This window comes from Ornithodoros turicata, chromosome 1 (assembly GCF_037126465.1).
Source record: "Ornithodoros turicata isolate Travis chromosome 1, ASM3712646v1, whole genome shotgun sequence".
Lineage (NCBI taxonomy): Eukaryota > Metazoa > Arthropoda > Arachnida > Ixodida > Argasidae > Ornithodoros > Ornithodoros turicata.
The window spans coordinates 150,837,141-150,844,259 of record NC_088201.1 but is presented as its reverse complement, the minus strand read 5'-3'; positions in this window follow the sequence as shown (position 1 = coordinate 150,844,259).

The following is a 7,119-nucleotide window of genomic DNA, read 5'->3' as shown; positions in this document are numbered from 1 at the left end:
GATGTGTTAGCTCATAATGCCCACACTGATTTTTAAGTAATTCTCTTACCAAAACGTTTGCCAACTGTGTGGCATAACAGGGCAAAGTTACACCGACCAGCTCTCAGAGGAACCCAGGTATGGAATGTAACATGCTTGGTAATCCTGTTACGTTAGTAATGTTTTGATAATTTTGTTTTCAGCATTGCCTATTGAATCCTGTTCACGTTGTGGCCAATGGGAAATTGGTCGTTTGTGTACGCTGGACACCTATCAACGGGTCCTCAGCCCAAATTTGCTTGAAATTTGAATAATGACAAACGATTATGGAGAGCTTAATTGGTCAAAGCGTTGGCAGCTGTGTTCGCATTTTCCACTGAAATATGTAGTGAAAAAATATTCAAACTTACAAACAATCTGTGCTCATGTGCTGCAAGAAATCTATGCAGCGCATACGTGGTGTACGAGCACTGCAATAGCCCTTTTGCCTTCATTTGTATTAGAAATCTCATCCACGTCGACATTTTGTTGTGCTTCGGTTCAGACTGTAAAAAGATGCCCTAAACCAATACTGTACCCACAGGAAACTTGCATTCTGTCAGCTTCTCCCGCAGTACCCACACCAACCGTGCCCACAGGTGGCGTGTAGAGAGTAAGAGAAGGGTTTAGTTCGCACTAGCTCATAGCGAAAATTATTGTCTGTGCCCAGTTTTCGTGCCTCACAATATTTTCATTCTGCTTCAAGCAATACACAAAATATAATTGACTGAGAAGCCAACTCTATGACCGCTTGAATAAACTATGTGTCTTCCATATTGAATATGCCACCAAATTTTTGAAAAAGAAATTAGCAATAAGGTTCAAGTGCACCATCACCATAACTACCCATTGCCACGCTAAACTAAAGAAATGTTAGTTCCTGAGACTAGACGAAAAATAAGCACTGTCCTCGTGCTTCAACTGAAGATAAAAACTTCCTCGCTTGCACGGGTCGCAATACATCTACAAGGTCCCGTTCTTCCAGAAACTTGAAGTCAGGTAGTGTTTCGACACCAAGTTCCATTAATTTGACCACTATACAGCATGAACGTCACTTTCCGACAGTCCCGGGAGGGAAACAGAAACATGAAGCTCCATGACGTCCATCTAGAAATCAACGAGCAAGATTAGTAGCACACTTTGAACCAGAATGCCACATACCTGCAACTAGCACAAAACAGTTGAGTGAGGTGTGGGAACTAGCTAGCAGACAGCCACACAGGAGCAAGCCCAGAGGTCAACTGTTTATTCCGGCGCATAGCGCGTGCTCGCTGTTGCGGTAGTCGTCTTCTTCGCCGATAGGAGGCCGCCACAGATACTCCCCCGCCCCCACACAGCGGCAGCTGTGGTAATGCGAGCTGTGGGCGAGAAAGGTGGTGATGACGCAGCATGGGATGGGACGCAGCATGGGACGCAGATGGGTGATGCGATGATGGGAGGCAGGTGCGGGGCTGGAGGGCGCTTTGAGTCGCTTTAGAGGCGCTTGGCGATGTGCCCCAGAAGGTTTGCGAGGCCGTGAAGAGAGGTTTGCGGGGCCGTGAAGAGAGGTTGAAAGCCGTGTTGGCTGCGCGTGTGTGGTGTTGTTCGCCGCGCGGATGAGCTGCCGAGACGTCGGCTGCAGGGAGGGTGACGTCGGCTGCCGTGACGAGCGCGACCGCTCGGCGAGCACGAGGCTCTGGTGTCACGGCCGGCAGGTGATGGTAATGCGGTGGTAATGAGGTGACGTACGTGCGAACCTTCCAAACTGACCTGATAACGTGGAGCTGACGACGATGGCTGCCGAAGATGAAATTGGCGCATGGTGGTGGTGTGCCGTGCGGTGAGTGACCTCTGTTGCCGGGTGGAAAAGGCAGCTTCCCCCTGGGAATGACGTTGAGTGGGCCTGGGAAGCTCGGTGCAGAAGATGGAGAATTTAGGGTGGTAAGAAGGCCGAATAGCCCGAGGTGTTGGAATGTTCCGGTCACCAACTGTGGGAACTAGCTAGCAGACAGCCACACAGGAGGAAGCCCAGAGGTCAACTGTTTATTCCGGCGCATAGCGCGTGCCCGCTGTTGCGGTAGTCGTCTTCTTCGCCGATAGGAGGCCGCCACAGAGGCATACCAACACATACCTCTGGAAAGGATGGAGCTGCACACCTTTCACAGGAGCACATACCTCAAATGTACTGCCCCAAAAAACGCAGCTCCAAGCAAACCAAGAATATGCAAACCGCAGCAATTAAAACAAACTTCATTTCTGGAGGGTTCCCATAGCTATGCAAGAGCTGAGAGCATCGTCAAAATTGGGCATCACGATGTCAATCTGTAAATGTTGAAAGTATAAGTAGGCAACAGTGTGCATGAAATGGAAGACAAGATAAAAATTACAAGATTTATTAAATTATTTCACACTTTTGTTGCATGACTCGTGTCCTCAAGAAGATAACAAGAGACATACTATTCTGTCACAAGGAAGTGTTTTGGGATCACCTAAGTCTTGCCAGATAGTGCATATGACGCTAGAGGATAGAAATCAAGCAATGATTCTACATTTACACAGCAGTGCGCTGCTGCCTCTTCTAGCACATAGATGCCCAACTACAGCTGGAAAGCTCCACTGTGCAGTTCTAGCACAAAGAAGACGTCTACATCCGAGCGCACAATGACAAGAAGTAAGGTGGTAGGTGTCTCGGACTGTCACAAACAAACCTTCGCTGTATGAAGTTCCTTTGTATGTGACCTCCTTAGTGATCACACTACTGACTTCATCAATTCCACAAGACATGACGCATGATTTAATAGTTGCATAGTATGGTGACAGGTCAAGTGGCACCGCAGCTACGACGGCAATCTTAGGCTCGAAGAATTCCCCTGATAGCAAGTACGCTTGAAGCAGTTGGTGTCGATTTGCAAGTGTCTTGCACACAAATGTAAAGTTTCAATTTCAAATCAATTTTTCAAATCAATTTGCGTATGCGGTGCTTGAAGTGAGAATGTTTGCTTTCAAAGCGCATTGTCCTCATGTTGATAAAGGGCCCAAACTGAAGAATGAGACGTGGATAATGAAGTATGTAGTGGTGTTTTGGTAGAAGCGGACGTGACTCAAAAAGCACCTTCCTGTCACACAGGTACTTCTCTATCAGAACCTGAAGGTATGCTACAGTGCCCTTTTGTAAAGATGGCGAACAAACAATGTCCGCTATCATCCGTAATTTCAGCATTGCGCACCAGGTGGGATCCTCAAAATCCTGCAGATATTGAGCCATAGAAAGAGGTAATAGTCGAAGTAAAGTCCAGGTAGGTGCACCCGTTCTTCCAATTTTTTTCCCATGCTCAGACAGCTCATAGGGTTTGCTGAGTGCGTCTGAGCCCTTGTACTTGAAATTTGCTATTATGTAGTTCAGTTTCCATATGAAATCCAATTCTTAACCCTGACAAAATGCTGTATGTAGAGTGCAAGGTCAGAAGCAACTACACCTTCGAAAAGATCATGCCCCAAACATGAAGGAAGTCCTGGTCCACACACATGAAAAAACTAAATTGTTGAAGCAGCTGTTGCTTTTTACACATTCAACCACACTGTAGCTAGCTTCAGCTTCCAAGGCTGCTGTTCTGTAACTTTCTGTGGTACGCTGAGCACCAAGTCTGTCTGCGTGAGCCTCAAAGTTATCACGGGTGATGTTGCAAAAACGACAAAAATTTACTGACTTGCTGAAATTCTCAACGAATCCGCCAATGCTGTGTTGTCGAAGATTGTCACCGATGATGCAAAAGAGTGTACTTTTGATTTTCACATTTACTAAGGTGATACCGTTTTCTTCCAGATCCTCTATATCAGCCAAAAGTTTTGCAAAAACTTTATCAGGTCCAAAGTCTTTCATGTGGTTCTCCCTGAAGAGAAGCGCGAGCTGCAGATGATCACGTGTGGACCTCTGATGTTTCAAGAAGTTGCCAAGGGTGAAATACACACCGACTAGTTTATGTTTCTTTCTTGTTGGCCCCAAAGGTCACCACACTAATTGGGGGAATCTAACTTGTGTCCACACCACCCTGCATGTTTCCCGATACTCGTCGTCATAAAAAATAGATAGAAATAAAGTGGAGAGAAGCAGTTTAGTAGAACATCAACGACCCCATGTTCCCGGCCACTGACCATCGTTGGGGCGATGGAGCACAGAGGCAGGTGACTACATAGTTGCAAAGAATCACACCAGGTGGCGCCACCGTCCTCCTTGTGACCACCAGTTCTGGACATCCTGGGACGTCAGGTGTGACGGCATCATGGCATGTCTGCGTAGGATAGGACAGCTCTGGACAAGCAGGAGAAAAACACTCATAATCGAGACAGAGGAATGGAAACTGCTCTGAAAGCAAGAGTAAAATATGCTAGCAAGGGACACCACCCAGTAAACCACTAATGTCCCTAGGATATCCTACAATGTCGTGAACGTCCTGAATATCTGGACATCCATGTGATATCTGTGGGACATCCCAGGACAACAATCGCGTTTCGGTTTACCTAGTAAATAACATATGTCCCAGGTACGTCTGTAGGATATCACGCTTTGGATGTTTCAAAGTAAGCAGCCTGCAGATCCCAGGGGTATCCGTGCAAGATCCAGTATATACCAAAGTTTGGGAACGGACTGAACGTCAGTGGGACGGTCACAAGCAAAAACTTATGTGAAGCTCAACCAAGTAAAATCGTTATATATCTATCGTTCGCGTTCTGCTGGCCGTGCGACGTGTTTATCTGTGCGTAACTCCCGAGAAACAACAGAGGAATTCGACCACTTTTGCACCTCCATTCAGCAGGTAATCGCATTATGGACAATAGCCTGAATTGAAAACACAATATTAGATTGGAAGGAATGCCAGAAACGTTATTGGTTATGCCTTGAATCTGTAGGTACACGAGTTAATTGCAAACACGCACCCCCTCATCGTTACAAATGACTTACACCCCAATGTCTTATAATAAACGTGCACAAAATTTGTATTTCAGTATATGCTCAGGCCATTTCGGCAACAGATGCTATTGTGAATGCTCTGGTTTCTCTCCAAATCTACGTCCGCTATGAAGGGACCAAAAAGAGAGGCTGCTCTTATTTTAAGGTGAGAACACCTTTAAACACATTTCACATATGTTTGGTAGGTATATCACCGTGTCGTCATCACTTCTGATGTATCAAAGTACTGATGTATTCTGAGTAGGGCGCAAAAGTAGGGCGCGGAAACTATAACAAAATTTATTGCATTTGAAAAGCAATAAGTAACATCCCATATTGGTCCAAAAGTCTTACGGCAACGTCGTGGGGATGTTACTGAGATCTATAAAAAGTGCCAAAATCCTGGTCTCCTGGATCTCCCATGCATATCCTAGAGATCTGAAGGGTACTCCCAGGGATATCCCTACATCCGATATGGGATATCTCGCAGATGTCACTGAGACGTATATGGTTTACTGGGCATCAATATCTAATAATAACAAGAATTAGGCACACAAAAAATCAACCCACTGTCCATCATAACAGCAGTCACGAGGAGCGCAGAACGATGTGTCCATCATAACAGCAGTCACGAGGAGCGCAGAACGATGTGTCCGCTCCATCCGAAAGCCAGACACAGAACTGAATCATAATGCTTTTTCTCGTCTACAAAGTAATGCATCTGTAACCCCTAGCGGTCACTTTTTGAATTAATTTCATGACAAAATCATTGAGAATCATGCCAGCACGACTCTCGTTTCCGAGGTCAAGGCAGCTTTTGCGGAAGACAGAAAATCGCGGTGATGCACGGACAGGAACAACAACCAGCTCCAGTCATTCAAGGGCACGTCACTGTTAATCGCAAAGAAAGCGGGGTCAAAGTTATTACGTCCATTCCATCCGAGAGACAGGCAGGGAACTGAATCGTAATTCGTAATCGTAATTTTTTTCTCCCCTGAAGGCCACGCATCTGTCCCACTTGCGGTTACTTTCTGATTCTACTTGATCGCAAAATTATTAAGAACCGTTCTAGCACTTCTCCTGTTTAGATCAAAGGTGCGGCAGCACTAGCGTCATCATTAAGACAAGAATGATCAACAAGAATATTCCTTGTGCAAAAAAGAAAAAAAAATACATAGCTAGATGCATCAACAAAGGAAAGCATACGTCGTTAGACAGAACAGGTCGGGGCATGTCAGGACATGTCACACAAGGCAGAATCACACGACTGCCTGGCAACAAAGAGGGGAACACTCTGTTTTACACTTCGCAAAATAAACTTCGAGAATAAACTCCTCGAAATAAATCACGAAAAAATCCACGATGTAAAGATAAAGCTGTAAAAATCAACTTTTGCGATACAAACACTTCAGATTCAAACTTTCAAAATAAATCGTCTCTGATTGGTCGACAGGAACGACAGCCTCATAGCAGCGAAGGCTTTTCGCTCCCGCGTTTCAAAATAGTTCCCCGCAGGGTGAGGCTTTTTGCGGTGGGCTGGGAACGAGAGTACCGAGTCTGGACGAATCGTTTACTGTATTCTTCGCCGGCTATCAGGACTCTGTTGAGACTGCAGTTAATGGTTCGGCTGCTCGCCTGTCAAACTCTGTCGAATGTCGAACTCTGAATTCGTGTCTTGTCACCAAATGAGTTCCCGGTGTTGGTTCCAGCTATGGTGGACACCTGCTATATTATGAACATTGTCGCGAACATCGCCATTCTCCTGCAGGGCTGCCTTGGTTGTGAAATCGTATAGTTGAAAAGTGACGATGGACGAAAAAGCCTGATTCCGATACCGTGTGGATGTGTTGCGTTTGTCCGTCTGTATGTGTCCGCCTGTGTTCCAGGCTCAGAACCGTAGAATCGTGAAATCGGAACCTGCCTGTGGTTTTCCTTGTGAGCCTACGTTCTGATTAACGCACGGAACAGGTACTGGACAGACTCTCGAAATGCATTTCTGCAAATAAGCTGCATATGAATGTGAAGAAATTGTGTGTTTGTTTGCAAGAAAAAAACTATTTTCTCTCGAATGAATAACTTGAGTCAGCAGAGGTCCTAATTTTTTTGGTAACCAGCATACGGTAATCTCAAAGTGTAACGAAATAAGATTCTAATTTCAGGAACATCCACATTGA